General features: G+C 48.9%; 1 protein-coding gene across 2 annotated transcripts in view; it reads left to right on the top strand.

The window, feature by feature from the left end:
* Positions 1-18,581, top strand: part of LDLRAD3 (low density lipoprotein receptor class A domain containing 3) — a 245,789-nt gene that overhangs the window by 38,171 nt on the left and 189,037 nt on the right. The gene's annotated exons all lie outside the window — the stretch shown is intronic.

Below are 18,581 nucleotides of genomic sequence, written 5' to 3'. Positions count from 1 at the left end.
GCCTCCTCTGCCAACTAACTGTTTGAAGATGAGGACTGTATCTATCTTTTTATGTAATGTGGCTACTAGAAACATTTATATTATACATGTGGTTTGTATGATATTTCTATTAGACAATGCTAGTTACAGCTCTCTCCTTTTATCCATATAACAGACTGCTTGGACCTGCTTGGGTTAGATGGCTGGGGTTGAGGATTGGGGACGGAGGTGGCCAAGAGGTGCTGTGAACGGCTTGTTTACCTGAGCTTACCTGGCTAACGCTTAGACCCCTATAGTAGGGTGTCAGTGAGTTGAATGGTGCCCCCCTCAGAGATATGTCTATCCGTGACTGTGATCTTATTTACAGAAAGGGTCTTTGCAGATGTAATTAAGTTATGGACTTTGAGATAGTGTCATTCTGGATTATTCGGGTGGTCCTTTAATCTAATGACAGGTGTTTTGTTTTTTTTTATAAGATCAGGAGGAGACATCGAGAAGGTCAGGTGAAGACCGAGGCAAAGATTGGAGTGACGGGTCCCCCAAGCCAAGGAGCGCCAGCGATTGCTGGCGTCCACCAGAAGCTGCGAGAGAGGCATGGGGTGGACTCTCCCTCGAAGCCTCCAGGGGGACCCACCCTACCACTGTGTCCACTTTGGGCTTCTGTCCTCCAGAACTGCGAGAGAATAAACTTCTGTTGTCGCAAGCCACCCAGTTTGTGGTCATCTGTTAGGCAGCCCTTGGAAATGAATGCATTTAACCAGCAGTTCACTGGTTTAGCACATAAAATCCCGTTCTTCACAACACAGACCTGTAGGTGGGCTGGCAGGGAAGGGGGGGCTATTGCTCCTAGTTCCTTCATCCAGAGCTGATCAGGGCTCCACGCCTGGGACGTTGGCACAGCGGGGAAAGAGTTTGCGGGAGATGTCACCTGACTGCTCTTCCGCTCCTTACCCTGAGAGGACTGTGGGTCACATTTGCCTACAGTCCATTGGCCAGAACCGGTCACCTGGCCCTGCCTAACCTGGGAAATGGGGGCAGTGGGTGTGGTACAGACAGAAGGTCAGATGAGTACCGCAGAGGACGCCTGTTGGCGACCAGTTCATTGAAGGCTTGTAAAAACTCAGGCGTGAGTAGTGCTGGCCCCGTTGACTTGATAAGAAAACGAAGGCCTGAGCTTCTCGAAGTCGGGACTGTGTTTCTTTCTCTCTCATGCCAGGCTCTTTTCCTCCCACTTACTCCGCGCTCAGCAACTGCGAGCTGAGTTGAATGAATGAGGCATTTAAAATCTGTTACGATTTTTGGTGTGATTGACAGTGCCTCTTAGAATAGTCTTGCTGATAGAGTTGTCTACGTGAGGGCGCTCTTGCCTCGTGCGGTGGAAGTGGGTCAAGTGCCAGCGATGACGAATTAGTATATTTTTTTAGCAAGAAAATATCAAAGTTATTGCATTTTAAAGGGATCTTCTTCTTAAAACCCTTTAAAGGAAAACTACTCTACGGGCACAGTGGCAACATGTAGTAATTGGGGCATGGGGTTGCTTTAAGAAGTAGACAGCCCAAGCCCGCATGCTGGTTCCTCCACTCACTCTCTGTGTGATCTTGGAACTACCCACTCAGTTTTTCCAAGCCCGTTTGCTCATCTATAAAATGTGGGGTGGAAATACCTAGGTCTCAGGGTTGTCATTGGTAAGGATTTGATTGATAGCTGTATTCAGTTGTCAGGGCTGCTGGACCGAATTACCACATTCTGGGTGGTTTACAGCAGTGGGAATGAGTTCTCTCCCAGTTCTGAAGGCTAGAGGTCCACGATCAACATGTCGGCAGGGTTGGTTCCTTCCGAAGGTTCTGAGGGAAGATCTGTCCCACGCCTCTCTCCTGGCTTCTGATGGTGGCTGGCAGTCCTTGGCTTCCCTGGGCTGGTACCTCACCGCACTCTCTGTCTCCAACTTCATGCGGCCATCTTCCCTGTGTCTGCGTCCAGATTGCTCTCCTAGAAGGACACCCGTCACTCTGCTCCAGTGTGACCTCTCCTTAACTTCAGTACATCTGCAAAGACCTTCTTTCCAAATAAGGTCACATTCACAGGTGCTGGAGGTTAGAATTTGAACATAATCTCTTTTAGCAGAAAGGATACTACCCACTGCAATCACACGGGTAAAGTCCTAATTCAGTGTGCATACATGCAAGGCCTTCAATAACTAATACTTTCTTTTTCCATTACTCTTCTGAGTCTTTGGGAAAGCCTACATGGAACATTCTAACTGAATTTTGCTGTGCGTTTCAGACCTTCAAGGTTTTATAGTATCAATAAAACCAGAGCATTTCCTGTTGTTTTTCGGTGACGCACAGCTTTTATTTGCAATGCGATGCCCTTCTAGGGTACGTGTAAGAGCTGCCATGCATCTCAATTACAGAATACATTTGGCATTTGGATTTTGAGTGACTTGAGCCCCGTGCTATCACGGTTTCCTTCGGGCACTTTTGTCTTGCTTAACGATGCAAAACCGAAAATGCACACAAATGGTTCCGGAATGAGGTCTGTCGTTATTGCTGCTTTTACCTCCAGGGCCCCGAACTGCAGCAGCTTATTCACTGCAAGGCAACGAGGGCCATACATCTCCCACCTCCATAGATTACGTTCCACATTACACTCCAACATGGCAAAATTAATTGTGGCCGAGGCAGGCTAGACAGGGGAAGCCTATAATGGTTTATCATATTTTGCAGGCTTTGTGAGGGCCATAAACTTAAGGCACGTAGAGATTCTATTTATTCCCTAGACTTTGCAAATTTGTCACCTTCCCTCCCTCCGTGGATGACAAGTTCTTCAAGACGACGGGGTCTGTGATTTTGTAGTAGGAAAAAGGGCGACCGTGGAGATGTTCCCAGTGTCCCGGGCTGTGGAGATGTGCCTCTCAGGCTTCTTTGGTTACATGGCTGTTAATAGCTGAATTATTAATGCAGATTTGCTGGTGGAGGGAGATGCTTTTGACCATTGTCTCTCTTCTGACATCAGCTCTTTAATAGTCGCAGTTGTAGGATTCAGATTTCCTATGGAGCAGTTCATAAATTGAACAGTTTGTGTGTGTGTGTGTGTGTGTGTGTGTGTGTGTGTGTGGTGTTGAAGGACCTTTGAGAAGCCTCTGACTATTTTGTGAGTGCCCTTGTGTCTGAAACCTTGCAATGCAGGAATTTACATCTTGCGATGAAATCTATCTTGGAGCTGGCTTAAGCAAGGACATTTACCCTTGACCGACTTCTGTTGGCTGTCCAGCAGCTCCGCTCGGCATGGTAATGCCCCCTGTCTCAATCTGATTGGACAGTGAAGATGGATATCCCAAAGATTGAAATTCTCTGAGGTGACAGGTTCTTCAAGGTGATAGGAAAGCCCTTTTGGCCATGGAGTCCCTGGTTGATGGTTGTGTCAATAGGAATGCAAGTTTGATTTGATGATCTTTGTTTCCTATTCCCAAGGAAAGTCCCTGAATTGATTTAAAATTTATTGGAAAAAAATTTACAGAATGGTGTAAGTACGCCTTACTAATTCTGTAACCCATTGGCTTCAGACTTTGTGGATGGTGACCCATAGAAACACATTTATATATCTACATAAACATTGACACATGAATGGTTCATAGCAGTGTTACTTACAATAGCCCCAAAGTGGAAACAGCCCCAGGTGTCCATCAGTGGAGGAGTGATGAGTACATATGTTAGATACACACAATGGAATATTACTCAACCACAGAAAAGAAGTACTGATAAATATTACAACGTGACCGAATCTTGAAGACATGCTGTGTGAACAGACACGAAGGTCCACATATTTACCTGATGCTGTTTATATAGTATATAGTAGTATGTAATGTCCAGAATAGATGAAAGTCCACAGATACAGAAGAGAGACGGTGGTAGCCTAAGGCTAAGGTGGTGGTGTAGGAGGAAATGGGGAGTGACTGCTAATGGGTCTGGCTTTCCTTTTGGGTGATGAAATGTTCTAAAATAGACTGTGGTGGTGATTGCATAACTGGACATTCTAGCAGTCATTGAGTCGTACACGGTCAGTGGATGATTTGTATGGTATGGGAATCACATCTCAATGAGGCTGTTAAAGTCACATGTACATTGCAGACTAGAACACGTATTGTACATAAAGTTGAATCAAAACCCACTCTTTCTGGCCCTGGCTGGTTGGCTCAGTGGTAGAGCGTCGGCCTGGCGTGCAGGGGTCCCGGGTTCGATTCCTGGCCAGGGCACACAGGGGAAGCGCCCATCTGCTTCTCCACCCCTCCCCCTCTCCTTCCTCTCTGTCTCTCTCTTCCCCTCCCGCAGCCGAGGCTCCATTGGAGCAAAGATGGCCCGGGCGCTGGGGATGGTTCCTTGGCCTCTGCCCCAGGTGCTAGAGTGGCTCTGGTCGCGACAGAGCGACGCCCCGGAGGGGCAGAGCATCGCCCCCTGGTGGGCAGAGCGTCGCCCCCTGGTGGCCGTGTCGGGTGGATCCTGGTCGGGTGCATGCGGGAGTCTGTCTGATTGTCTCTCCCTGTTTCTAGCTTCAGAAAAATACAAAAAAAACACAAAAAACCCACTCTTTCCGTGTCCGGAACATTCTGATTTATTCCCGTCTATTCCGTTCCATTTCTTTAAACTGTTGGTGGGCGTGACCCACCAAATTGATTTTATACCCACACTTTTATAGATTGCCTTCCGTTGGAAAAGAAAGAAACAAACAGAAAAACGGGCCCTCGAGCTTAAGAAGTGGGTCTGTAGTTTCTTAGTGACTGGGCTGAGAGGACCAGCTGGGTCGTCTGGGCGCCCGTTCCGCAGTGCCAGCCAAGGGGTTGGGAGGTCTTTTAAAAGGTGTAGCGGAATTTGGGACTAAAAAAGACACTGGCAATGAATAGCCTCCTTGTAAACACCTTCCCTGTGGGGTCCGGAGGCGTGAGGAAGGCTCAGGACGCAGAGCGTGCTGGCTGCGTGGTTTTGCGCTGAGCAGCGTTCGGTGCCCTGCGTGCTGCACAGCCACGGCCACGGCCACGGCGTGTACCGGAGGCTGCGTTTTCTCCAGGCAGAGACGCCATTTTCTAAGCATTGCACAGTAAACATAGTAAAAATTCCTAGCTGCCAGGTTTCTTGCCCTTCTGTGGAAAGTAAAGTTCGAGGTAGGGAATAATTGAAAATTAGAAAAATACAGGAAATTAGGGAGAAAAGAAGAGCCGGGTCCCCCTACAGCTCTTAAGTTAGCCAGTTGGACACAGTTACTTGTGTCCTGAGTACACAGCCCTGGCCAGAGATGCAAAGGAGAGAGAACTCTGCTGGGGTCGCAGATGGGGAGGCGGCTGATGAGTGGGGGTACCCAGAGGTCCTGGATTAGTCTGGGTGCTCAGTGCCTTCTCTGCAGGGGTCACGGCTGAGGACTCCCGGGCTGCTCCAGGCCTGCCGCCCGTCCCGTGTCTGCCTGCGAGAGGCCATTTCCCAGCTGGGGCTATTTATTCACCAAGTTTTGCTCAACACCGGATAGAACACTCAACCTCCTTCATTAATTATTTGCATAAATATTTGCTTGTTCCTGGCAGGACCGTTTCCCATGTTAAAAAGAACTGTCACGTGGATTTCAAAGGTTTCTTTTCTCTCTCCCATTACAAACAGTGCCGGTGGAAGGGGCCCACCTCAGGGACAGATTGTCTGTTCCGTGAGGGGGTCTGCTGGCGGGGGCGGAGACGGAGGTGGGGAGAGAAGTGGCCTGCTCTTCCGCAGGCTGGCTCTCGGGGGGTGGGGGTGGGGTCCCACGGCCCCACTACCTAGGGAGGAGTTCTGCCTGTGGCTGGCTTTCATGACGACAGTGAGAATCCACCGTGCATGCATTCAGTGTGGGGTGGAGGTCTGATTCTTGATCAGAATTAATTTCCCTCCTAGGCTGACCAAGAAGGCCAGGGGCAAGGAGCATGCTGAGGGAACGCAGCAGATAGAAATAATATGAAGTTAAACAAGAACAGGTAGGCCTGACCTGTGGTGGCGCAGTGGATAAAGCGTCGACCTGGAAATGCTGAGGTCGCCGGTTCGAAACCCTGGGCTTGCCTGGTCAAGGCACATATGGGAGTTGATGCTTCCAGCTCCTCCCCCCTTCTCTCTCTCTCTGTCTCTCTCTCCTCTCTCTCCCTCTCTGTCTCTCTCTCTCCTCTCTAAAAATGAATAATAATAAAAAAAAGAAAACAGGTAATCATCTGGGTTAAAGTTTCACTCAGCCTCTCCTGACATCCCAGCACAGGGGCTGAGAATGCTGAGATTTGGCCGACCTGGCTGGAGGCCTGGCTCCTCCCTCTGCTCACCCTCTAACCTTGGAAATGGAGTGTCTCCCCTTCTAAGCCTTAGTCCCTCATCTATCAAAAGAGGATAGCCATGTCCTCACCTCATGGGATGACAGACAACTGAAATAAAGTAATACACACATAGTCCTTAGCATACAGAAGGGTCCTTCATAGGTGCTTAAAAATGGTAGTAGCTATTTTAACGGGGTACAACTTTTCCTATCCCCATTTGACTGATCAGGAAGCCGAGGCTCCAGCAGGTCGTGTGACTCGCTCAGGATTCCCAGCTACAGAGTCGTGGGGCCAGGACCTGAGTTCAGGGCTGTCTGGCTCTGGACCTCATGTTTTTTAGCACTGTTGTTCTCTTCACGGGTCATCTGGTGAACGGCTGGGGTCGTCGTTTAGAGAGGACACCACGGCGCTGGGCGCTGGACCTGTGCTGCCCTTTCAGATCCACAGGTCTGCTCAGCAGAAAGCTGTTTGCCCAAGGGCCCTCAAGGGCGTTCACTGGAGGAAGTCAGCACCCTGTGTGTGAGCAGGGCCCCCCCTCGCTGGCCTGTGTTTCACCTTCTTCCTCTTCACCCTAAGAATTACCGAGGCTCAGGACGTGTTTCCCAATCCCTTTTGAGCTGAAGAGCTCCGAGCTGATTTGGGGTTGTGCAAAGTCCTTTGTCATCCAGTTTCTCTTTGTGTGTGTCTTTTGTTCATCTTGTCTGTTAGAGATTACAATCCCTCATAGCAGATACAGGCCTTTCCCCTCCCTCCCTCCTTCTTCTCTGATACTTGCATACATTCCCAGGGGCTAGTAAGTGTCAGATGCACCCAAGAAATAGAATAAACCTGCTTAATACTAGACTGATTCTCTGAGGTCTCCCCCCAGCCTCTGCCATAGCGTACTCACGCTTTACCACGCTTGATATGTGCGAGCACGTAGAGCCTGCTGGGAAGGCCATTCAAAACAAAATACAACCCTAGACTGAACCTCTGGAGAGGATTATCTTGGATTCTCTCAGAGAATACCCTCAGTGGTTCCAGGGAGGTCAGAGATGTGAGTCCCGAGTCTGGGGTTTGTAACGGCCACAGATCTCTAATTGGAGTCTTGGTCTGATGGTTCAAGGAATCCTTTGGACTTAGTGTAGCAATAGCAATAGCAATTTAAAGTAGGCTCATTACTGCAGCAGTTATTGCTTTTGTTCAAAATAGCCCATCGAAGTCAGGCCCTATTAAATACAGCAATTTAACTGACACTCAGCGTCTTCAGGGAGATAAATTATCCTTCGGCCTGGTCACCTCCACTTGGAAACTTGATCGTCGGTATGAGCCCTGGGAGAGCAGTTCAGGCAGATGCGTGCGCTCGTTTGCTCGTGGGGGCCCCATGTCAGTCATTCGTTCAGGACACATTTAATGAGGACTTGCTCTGCCCCTGACACTGGAAAGCCCTGGATAGCTGATGAAGATGAGGACGAAGTGGGCCCTGCTTCTGGGGAGCTCACAGCTTTTACTCAGTTATGAAACACTGGTTGACTGTACAAAGACCTCTGCTTGGCATTGTTCAAGAGGCCGAAGAAAAGAATAAAGAACGGCAGGATGTGCCCGACTCGGGGGCCCTCACACACTTGTGCAGGGGACAGGCTTGGAAGCAGTTAGCTGGGCACAGCCTAGGACCGAGCGTGCTGGAAGTCCATGCGATGAGAGGGCTGCTGGGAAATGCTGTGAGCATAGAGGAAGGAGTGCGTCTACCCGTCCTTTGGGTCGAGGAAGGCTTTGGGGGCACAGGTGACATTATGGATCCTTGAAGGATGCCCTCTCTGATGAGTCGGCCTGATTACCTGTAAAGGGCCTTAAAGCAGGGCTCCCCCTCAGGGACCGAGACTGGAGCCAGAGCCTCCAGAACTCAGCCTGCTCCTCTCTCTCCCCATCTGTCTTGAGCTTGCCTGGTCGCTCCTTCCAGTTGTGGCTTCTCTTAGCACGCCCACTGTGTCCCCGTCCTACCTGCTGCGGTCGCAAGGCTTTGTGTCCGGGCCGTTGCAGTCCCAGGTCTCCCTCAAGCTCTTCCAGCTCAGCTTCCCTGGCTCACTGTGCCCTAATTCTGGAAACCCTAAGGGAGCGGTGTGGGTGGGACCCCTGTTCATTTTCATTGGCCGCACCGTGCATCTCACCCCATCTTCTGGTTCAGTCAGCAGTGGTCAGGGTCCAGAACCAGCGACAATGGTGACCTGCTTATCAGGAGCCCCGGGCATGGCCCCGTCTGGGATGGGTGAGCCGTGTGTCCTGTGGACCCCGCATCGGGTCCTGCGTGTGCCTGCGGAGACATCTCTGAGGCTGTTCTCTGCAGCTGTGTCTGCAGCAGTGAAACGTTGGAAACAGCCTCGTCCGTCTAGCAGGGGTCCCCATACTTTTTACACAGGGGGCCAGTTCACTGTCCCTCAGACCATTGGAGGGTCTCCCACATACAGTTCTCCTCTCACTGACCACCAATGAGAGGGTTGCCCCTTCTGGAAGTGCGGCGGGATCTGGATAAATGGCCTTAGGGGGCCAAATTGCGGCCCGCGGGCCGTAGTTTGGGGACGCCTGGAAGGGAAGTGAGTGATGGCACTACCATAAAGTGGAGGGCTACGTAGCAATAAAATGGACAGACAAGATCTTCCCACACCAGTGGGGATAGAGCTCTCAAGAAATTCAGTGTGGGAAAAGGAAGGATCTGTATGGTATATGCTACTTGAGTTTATTTCAAAACCCATGAGATCAGGCTGTCAGTCATATATATATATAGCATGTGTATGCATAATTATACATATGAAATATGCACAACTGAATTATACATACACGGGAGGAGCAGAAAGCATGGAAAGAAGAGATGCCCCAGGACTGCCGCGGTCCCTGGGGAAAGCGGAAGGAGAAGGAGCCGGGGCGGGAGGGTGCTTGCTCTCCGCCGGCATCGCAGGAGTGTCTCATTCCTTAGAAAGGATGGGAACTATGACAGAGTAGTTTTTGAGGACCAGTAACCGTGTGTGCATTTATTTCTGTGTGCTCTACTTTCTGTCATGTTAGCAGTTAGCAGACTATCTGATCTGACTTTTATTATACAATTTTCGTGACCTTTGTCAGTGTAAGAAATGTCCAAACCTGTAAGAAATGTTAGGAGTTTATTTGAGCCAAACTGATGACAGTTGTGGAGAAACAGAACCTCGAGGGATTGAGAAAACGCTCTGGCGAAGGGCAGGTCCACCACTTGTTTTATACATCAGAATCTGAGGGGAAGACGTCAGGGGGTTGCGTGAAATCCACTGGGGATGGATTAGGGACCTGCGGAAGGCGAGTCAGGGGAATCTCTGGGATTGGATAAAAAGTAAAAGGAATAGACGCAGACTTCTTTTACATAGATGGGTGTAGGATAGCTAGCAGTTAACAATGAACATGATCGTAATAACAACGAGGGGATTTGTGGGCTCTGCTCTGGTGCCCTGATTGTGGCTTGAGGAGTTGGGGGGTGGGCAAGGAAATTACTTCGACATCACAAAGGTATGCTACCAGGTATGTTATCTCAGATGCAAAAAGACAGGCCCAGTTAAGGTGAACTTTGTTAGGGAAAAATCCCGCCCTAGGGCATGACTACCCACTGTGAACTGCTTTTTTCCGTTAGAAAGTTTTAATTTCAGACCCTTCTGTGTGGTTACTTCAGGTCTCTTGAGTTTGTAAGGCTGGTTTGTAAGGCCTCCCCTGAGCTTGTCAGGATTAGTACGCGGCCCCATTTTCATCCACACCATCTCTTACTAAAGATCTTCCTACATAACCGACTTTGAAACATTGGGCAAAATATTAATGCTTGTGAATTTGGAGGTCTGGGTACGTGAGTCTTTTATGTTAAAATCTACATTTCTTTATAGGCTGCTTGAGATACTTCTTATTGATCAATGTCACCCCCATTAAATTTAATTTCTAAATAAAAAATTTTAAAAAGAAAAATGTCCTATTGTGTAGAAGCCCGTGTATGGAACGAGAGATGATACGGGGGTGTCAGGGAGTCAGCCTGGAGAGGAATGTCTTGGGCGATACAAGTAGGGATGTAGATGGAATCTGGGTCGAGCAGGCCGCGGATATGCTGGCCAGCGGGGTTGGGATGTAGGAGCTGGGCAGAGGTGAAGTAGGGACAGTCATGTGATCAGTCCTCTGTGTGAAAAGTGACCTTGGTTGGGGTCCCTGAGGTTGGGTGGGAAATGGCTGGGATGGCTCGGGCAGGGTGACTTGGGCCAGCGTTTGGAGGGGAGGGTCCGGGAAGGACCGGGAGCCTGAGGTGAAGCAGGTGGGGACGGAATGTGGGCTGTGGGCGCTCACGTTCTAGCACATTCTAGCGGAGCCCTTCCCACGTGACTGTGGCCGTGGAAGTGGTCGAACTGGTTTCCCTGGACTTGGGGGCTGGCTCTGCTCCCTGCTCACTGGCACCTTCCTGATCAGGAAGCTGACCGGAAGAGCAGGTGACGGCTGGAAAGAGAGTTTGGAGGGAAAGAAGTAAAGTGACTCTGAGGAGACGGAGGTGGCCTCCCCGAGTCTGATCCACCGGGTGTTAAGTCCACAAGGTTTTGTGATCTGAGTGTTGTGTGGACATGTCTGAGATGTAAAGCACCTGTTACGTTGCCAAGTCACACATTAAGGTGCCACTTAGTACAGAAAGATTCTGTGGGGGAACTATTTAAGTAATGAGCTCCGTTTATGCGTTATTATGTGGTTTCTTTATAAAAAAAAATATCTTTGATGAAACACTGCCATTTGGGACAACATGGATGGGTCTTGAGAAGATCATGCAAAGCAAAATAAATCAGAAAAAGTCAAGAACCACATGATTTCACTGACATTGGGATATAAAACAGAAAGCAACAAATGAACAAATTAGACAAGCAAACAAAATCTCACAGACAGAAATAGTGCAGTGGTTACTAGAGGGAAGGGGGTGGAGGGAGGTCGTACAGGGTAGAGGGGTCGAGTACGTGGTGACGGAAGGAGACTTGACTTGGGCGGTGAACACCCAATGCAGCGTGATGTATTATAGAATTGTCCATTTGAAGCCTATATAATCTTATTAACCGATGCCGCTCCAATAAATTTAACAAAACTTCAAAAATATCTTTGAGTTATTGGGGGCAACTGTCTTTTCAGAGTCAAAACTCAACCTACTCTGACCCCCTTAAAGTTGGAAAAAATAACATTTCTTGCTATTTTCACTGTTGTTTGTTGTTGAAGATATGGTTAAACCAGAAAGAAAGAAAAATCATCAGGCATGCTACCATTCCGAAAAAGTTGGTGTATTATCCTTCAGACATGTTATCTGTGTGAGTGCATTGTTTTTAAACTCTTCTCTTTTTACAAATGCTAAATGTTTTTCTGTTCATTAAAATGTATCTTTTAGTTTGTCCTCAATCTTCTTTACCCCAACTCTCTTGGTCAATATAATTTTTATTAGCTTTATTTTCTGTAATCTATGTTATGGATACAGTAGGCTTGTATGTAATTTGTCTCCTAACTTAAGATATCTCTTCTACTAGTAATGGAGTTTTTCAGACTACACAGTGTCTTCTGGTCACCAGTACTTCCATGCCAGTTTTAATGGCTGCATTAAATTCCGTCTGGTAGATGTTCCATGATTTATGTAACCAGTCCCTATTTTGGGACAATTGTGTTGTTTCCACGTTTTTATTATAAGCGTTACTGTTTCTAGCTATTATTTGTGTATGTCTATAGTCATCTCTGTAAATTAGCAAAGTTACCAGAAGTCCACACCCATCGGTGCCCCATGTTGACCAGGAGCAGAGACAGTTACCCGACCCTGACTCCTGAGGGGCTGGAACCTGGTAGCTTACTGCTTTGTGCACGTCCTCACTTGTGTCATCCTTAACATTCCGTTGACAACTAGAGTAGCTAGTACTGCGTTACTCTGTTACTTTTGCTGCCCTAACTGGAGAGAAGCACATGAGATCCTTTTAAAGGGCTTGTTGGTCAAATAAGTTTGTAAATATGATATATATGTTTGCTTGCTTATAGTTTGCATTGGGTGTGGGGGACAGGCTGTAAGCAGGCAGGGTGGTTATACCCTAAGGCTTAGTTTTAAGACTAAGCTCTTCCCACCCTAAGTGACTTTGTATCAGAGACTTCCTTGTTTGTATATTGGATTTAAGGTTTTGATTTCTATACTATAAAATGGGGCAGACGGGGGAGGGGGGGAGCTTGCTTTCTCTTGTTCCTGAGATTAGCATTAGAAGAGAGAGCAGAGAAAGAAGAACAGAGAAAGGCCACGTGGAGGAGAGGACAAGCAGCCAAGATGGCAGAGTGCTGAAGGAGAAGCCAGTTTGTGGCAGAGTTTGTGCAGAGAGAAGAAGATGGGAAACAGAGGTGAATAAGGCTAGTGAGGTAGAAACCTTTGATTCTAGGAAACTCTGTCTGATAAGTCAGTGGCTTTGGGAGCCCTGAATAGAAAGGGAAGTGTTTTCCCATTGTGTGTATTTCTCGCCAGCAGGGTGCAAATTAGGATTAAAGGTAATGGCCCACCAGTTCTTGGCTCTGTTGTTTCATTACCGTCTGTTGGAATCAAATGCGAACCTGCATGGGCCAGGTGGCTGTGATGGTGGCCGTGGCTACTGGCTTTACAGGGCCCCATTGATATTTGCAATTAGCATCATCTCCCCCTGCTTCCTTTATTTTATATTAAAATTATTTTTAGCTCTGGTTCTTTCTCTTCGCAGCCTCTGGGGCTCACACTGGGTCTTTCCAAACCAGGCACCAGGCTCCTCCCAGACTGGGAGCGCCCACTAGGATCTCACCTGGCTTCAGGGTGATGACGCTCACCGCGCAGTCAGGGTCTCCAGAGGTCAGAAATGTTCCAGAGGAATGGTTTTCAAACAATTTTTTTAAGTTAATTTTAGAGAAGAAGGGGAGAGAAAGGGAGAGAAGAGACAGAGAAACGTCTATTTGTTCCACTTATTTATGCACTCATTGGTTGATTCTTTTCTTTTTTTTTTTTTTGCATTTTTCTGAAGCTGGAAACGGAGAGACAGTCAGACAGACTCCCGCATGCACCCGACCGGTATCCACCCGGCACGCCCACCATGGGGCGATGCTCTGCCCACCAGGGGGCGATGCTCTGCCCATCCTGGGTGTAGCCATGTTGCGACCAGAGCCACTCTAGCGCCTGGGGCAGAGGCCCCAGCGCCCGGGCCATCTTTGCTCCAATGGAGCCTTGGCTGCGGGAGGGGAAGAGAGAGACAGAGAGGAAGGCACGGCGGAGGGGTGGAGAAACAAATGGGTGCTTCTCCTGTGTGCCCTGGCCGGGAATCGAACCCGGGTCCTCCGCACGCTAGGCCGACGCTCTACCGCTGAGCCAACCGGCCAGGGCCATTGGTTGATTCTTAAATGCGCCCTGACCCTAGTCGACCCTGCAACCATGATGTATCAGGGCAGTGCTCCAGCCAACTGAGCTACCCAGCCAGGGCTCAAACAATTTTTATACTGGCTTGCTTAGGTGGGCCAAGGACCCCTATGGCCACTAACCCATTGCTTCCCACTTTTTACTGGGGAAGACTTAGAGAGGGACCACTTCAGTAATGAGGTGGCGTTTATGCATCAGAGGCTCACAGTTGTCCTGCACATTCATTACTGTAAGGACAGCAGTTTCCTATACAACTGTGTCAACTTTATTTATTGGCGTTCTGGTAGAGAGCAAGTAACCTTGCATGTGATACCAGGTTGCCATACACATTTTTATTAGGTAAAACCATACCCCTTTCCACTTAAGACAAAGACTGTGCAGTTTCCTGAAGTCAGGATTGAGGTCGTAACCTTGAGTGCTCAGGAATTCCAAGTTTAATTAATCCACCAAATTATTATTACTAAGAGGAAATGTCCTATCAATATTAGATGTGACGAGACAGTGATCTGACTGTGACAAGTCACTCTCGTGATAGGCAAGCCTGGTCCTAACTTATCGGCTGGTCCAGGCAGTCTCTCCCGGCTGAGTGAGCACGGGTGCCCTCTGGGAGTCAGCCCCGCCCTCCTCTGATACCCTTCTCTGTGTGAGTGCAGATGACGCTCAGCTTTTACGAAACTTGTGTGTTGCTTATCTTCCACATTACCAGTCTCTTTCTTAACTCTGCGTCAGTGAGGAGGCCTATGAGCTTTCTAGACTGAGTGGCATCAGAGAGCTTTGGTTTCATAATAAGAGAAGTCCTGCCAGGTCTGGTTTCTTGGAAGGCATGGAATGTCTTCAGTGTCTTTGCCCCTGTTCTCAAGAGTTACCTCCTGGGAGAGAGCATCATCTTAGGTCAGCTTAGGTCACGTGACCTCTCCCTTTGCCTGGAGCAGTGGCAATCAACCTGGTCCCTACTGCCCATTAGTGGGCGTTCCAGCTTTCATGGTGGGTGGTAGCGGAGCAACCAAAGTAGAAATAAAAAGCTAGATTTAACTAGAGTAAGTTGCTTTATAAAGATTTATTCTGCCAAACTTAGCGAAAATCCGACATTAAGTACTTGGTAAGTCATTATTATTATATGCTGTAACTCTGCTTTATAAATTTTATAAAGTAAAGTTACTTCCCTACTTTATAAATCACCATTACTGTGGAACCGGTGGGCAGTTAGAAAATTTTACTACTAACAGAGATACAAAAGTGGGTGGCAGGTATAAAAAGGTTGACTACGCCTGGCCCGGAGAGTTAGGACCCCTGAGTATGGTCCTGTTACATCATAGCCTGTGAGGGAGAGGTGATTCCAATAAAGCAGGAGTTAATGGATGCTGAATAACTTAAAAATCCGCCTCCAGTGTCCACTGGAGCTGTGACTAGAGAATGGTGCCTGGACGTATGCTCTGTGGGGCCTTGGGCAGAGTTCTGTTTCATGTTCTCCTTTGTCCCCAGCAGTTCGGTCTTTTAAATCCTTTTTCTCTCCAACTCACATAGGCTGCAGAGCTATCAGGGTTCTGGCTAACTCACAGATTAGGATCTGAGTTCAGAGGGAAAGGCTTCGAATTTAGGAGGTGTATATATGGGTGGGTTCGAATTTCGGCTCTGCTACTTACTAGCTGGATGATCTTGAGGTTTCCCAGCCTTGGTTTTCTCGTGGCTACAATGGAGAGGAGGGGACACCTCGCAGAGTGGTTTCGAGAATGAAGGGGGACAGCCTCGGTGAAAGCCCTGAGCTGTACCCCAGACACAGGAGGCCCCGAACCGGTGTGTGGTGCTGTCTCCTCCCCCCGGGAAAGGCTGGCTGCAGCCTCAGCTGAGGCCGCAGCCCCTGGGGTTTAAGAGCACGCGTTTGAGAGTTGCACAGACCCGGTTCCTCTGGTCTCTGATTTCGTTACCTTGGGAAAGGTATGTCTCTGGCCAGGCCTTGCTTTCCTACTCAGAGTTATCACTGGCTCCTTCCTCGTGTGGCTGTAGAGAAGGATCCTAGCAAGATGCAGGTTGTGTGTGCCAGCTCAGTGCCCGGACTGTGGGCAGTGCTTGCTTTTATACGGGGCGACATCTCCTGGTGGGCCCCAGCCCACAGATCCAGGCTTCCCTTCTGTGCCTCTGCCCTGCTACCTGGTGCCCAGTCTCCCTGTGGCAGAAGCAGCAGCCCTTTTAGCTCGAGAGGGAGGAAGACATTGCTGCGACACCATCACCTGCAGCTCGAGAGGGAGGAAGACATTGCTGCGACACCATCACCTGCAGCTCGAGAGAGAGGGAGACATTGCTGTGACACCATCACTTGCAGCTCGAGAGGGAGGAAGACATTGCTGCGACACCATTACCTGCAGCTCGAGAGGGAGGAAGACATTGCTGCGACACCATCACCTGCAGCTCGAGAGGGAGGAAGACATTGCTGCGACACCATCACCTGCAGCTCGAGAGAGAGGGAGACATTGCTGCGACGCCATCACCTGCTCAACGTTTGCCGGCCTCCCGGTCCCGTTCTTGGGTCTCCATTCGCCTCAGTTCAACCTCAGGGCCACACTGTCACCCTCAATCCGCGGGGAGAAAGTTAATGATTCCAATGCCAAGAGCTTTGGAGCAGTTCTACCTCCCCACCAGACTTTATTTATTTATGCTTTAATCTTCAGAGATGACTCTGAGTTGCTTGCAGCTCTCTCCAAAGCCCGGCGTAAATGGAAATAGTGCGTGCTTCCGAAGTAATTAATGCACTTTCTACTAGCGAGGGAACATGTAATTTGCAGGAATGTGTGTCAGGACCCACCCTGCTAAATTTATACCCTGTAATTTGCAACGTTCGCTGGCACCGAATCGGCAGATTGGAGAGGCTAGCCTACCTGCTTTGCAATTATATCTGCTGGCTGCTGGTATTGCAGAATTGAGTAACTGGGAGACAGAGATCTCAATCATTTAAGTAAATTAGAACCGGCTCCTGGGACCCATCTGAGATCTGGTAGATGAGGCTGCTTAATGATGTTTCCTTTGTACAAACTTGAGAGCCTCTGATAGGACGAGGGAGGGAAGAGGCCAAGACGCAAGTCTAGGCTTTCCTACGTGTGGGCGGACCGCAGGCCTTGGACGGCATTTCTGCAGCAGTCTACCCTCTGACAGGCCTCTGGACAAGGAAAACACGGAACTAATATAACAGAAATGGTTTTATGGTCTGTTTTATGAGCTGCATCAGCCCTAATAATCAGCTCTGGGGAGATTCTTGTTCATCTTTAAAACTGGAAGTCACTTCCCAGCCTCTGCAGACCAGTGATTTTTTTGTAAAATCCTCGTAAATTGTTTCATCCCAGGCAACGTGCAGAAGCAGCGTGTGGGCTGACGTGCAGGCTTCTTGTGCTGTGGGGGGTAGGGGGAGGGTGTGAGGCGGCCGGGCTCGCCGTGGCTGTGTTTCTGTGGCCAGATGAAGGTCCAGCAGGAGGTAAGGTGCAGTGTGGCAGCCCCAGCCTGGTACAGAGCCCGGGTCCTCGGCGACGCCGGCCTGCCTCGGGTAGACTGTTTCTAACCTCCCTGAGCCACTCTCCTCATTTGTGAAATGGAACTAATGAGTCCTTTGATTAAAGCAGTTATAAATATTAGATGTTTGTAAAGGCATCTGGCACACAGAGAAAACTCAATAAATGGTAATTATCATCAGTGCATTTATATTGGGGGGTGGGGGGAGCATGTTATTTGTCAGTTGTAAGGAAGCTTGGCTACACAAACCAGGCAGAATTGGTAAACAAATTGGGTTGAATCCGATACACTTTCAGAAAGCCATTTGCATGTGTACCCTGAGGCTTGAAATGCAGACTGGATCGCACTGGATCGCACTGGTACTGGAGGTTTCAGTGGGCTTGTAACCGAAGAAAAGGTTCACTTGACCCAGCTTCAAGTGTCACCTTTCCTGTGGGGTGAACGTCCATATGCATGTGTGTGTGCATGCATATGACCAAGTGTGTGCACACGTGGCACATGTAGACACTGTGTGCATGTGTGGCACATGTGCATGCTGTGTATGTTATGTATGGTACATGTGTACGCACACGTGTGACACATGCGTGCATGCCTCACACACATGTGTGGTGTGTGCACACACAACACATGTATGGTATGCGTGCAGATGTGGCACATGTACGGTGCATGTGTGGCACATGTACGGTGCATTGCGTGGATGGCACATGTGCAAGTTGTGTGTGTGCATGCATGTGGTGTGTGCATGCATTACACAGTATGGTGTGGATGCGTGTGTGCACGTGTGGCACATCTGCATGTGTTACATATTATGGTGTGTGAATGTGCTCTGTGCCCACGTGTAGCACACATGTATGGTGGGTGCATGTGTGCTTGTGTCTCTCCTTTAAGGGCCAGTACACTGCAACTGGCAAAGGCCCGTGTGGAACTGGCTAAATATTAATAAGCTTGTTTGGAGAATTGAGGCCTTTGTTTTGTCTTCCTGAGAAGTGAATCCGTCCTTATTCGCTGTTCCTGCAGGAAGCTGCGCTGTGTGGGGAAGAGGGGCGCTTTGTTTTCCTTGTAGGCTTTCCAACTCGCACTTCTGTTTCTACTGAGGCTTATTTTTAAAAACACGTTTTTAAGCAGAATTACAACTCTGGAGATTATGGCAGTCTCCTACAACTGTGGTTATGAATATAGTTTGTGCAGGGTTCTTATTTCTTTTGATGGACCATTCTCTCGCCTTCCCTTTTTCTCCACATAGGACTGGGCCAAATATCTCCCCGCACTGTTTCTTTCTGCCTCCCCGACACTCTGAGGGCCAGGCGCGAGCCCACACCTTCCCTTCCGCCCTGCTCCTGGTCCCCGTGAAATGGATTTGGTACTGTTCTAATGCCCAGCCTT

This window comes from Saccopteryx leptura, chromosome 1, assembly GCF_036850995.1.
Source record: "Saccopteryx leptura isolate mSacLep1 chromosome 1, mSacLep1_pri_phased_curated, whole genome shotgun sequence".
Classification (NCBI taxonomy): Eukaryota; Metazoa; Chordata; class Mammalia; order Chiroptera; family Emballonuridae; genus Saccopteryx; species Saccopteryx leptura.
This window is presented reverse-complemented; position numbering and strand designations above follow the sequence as displayed.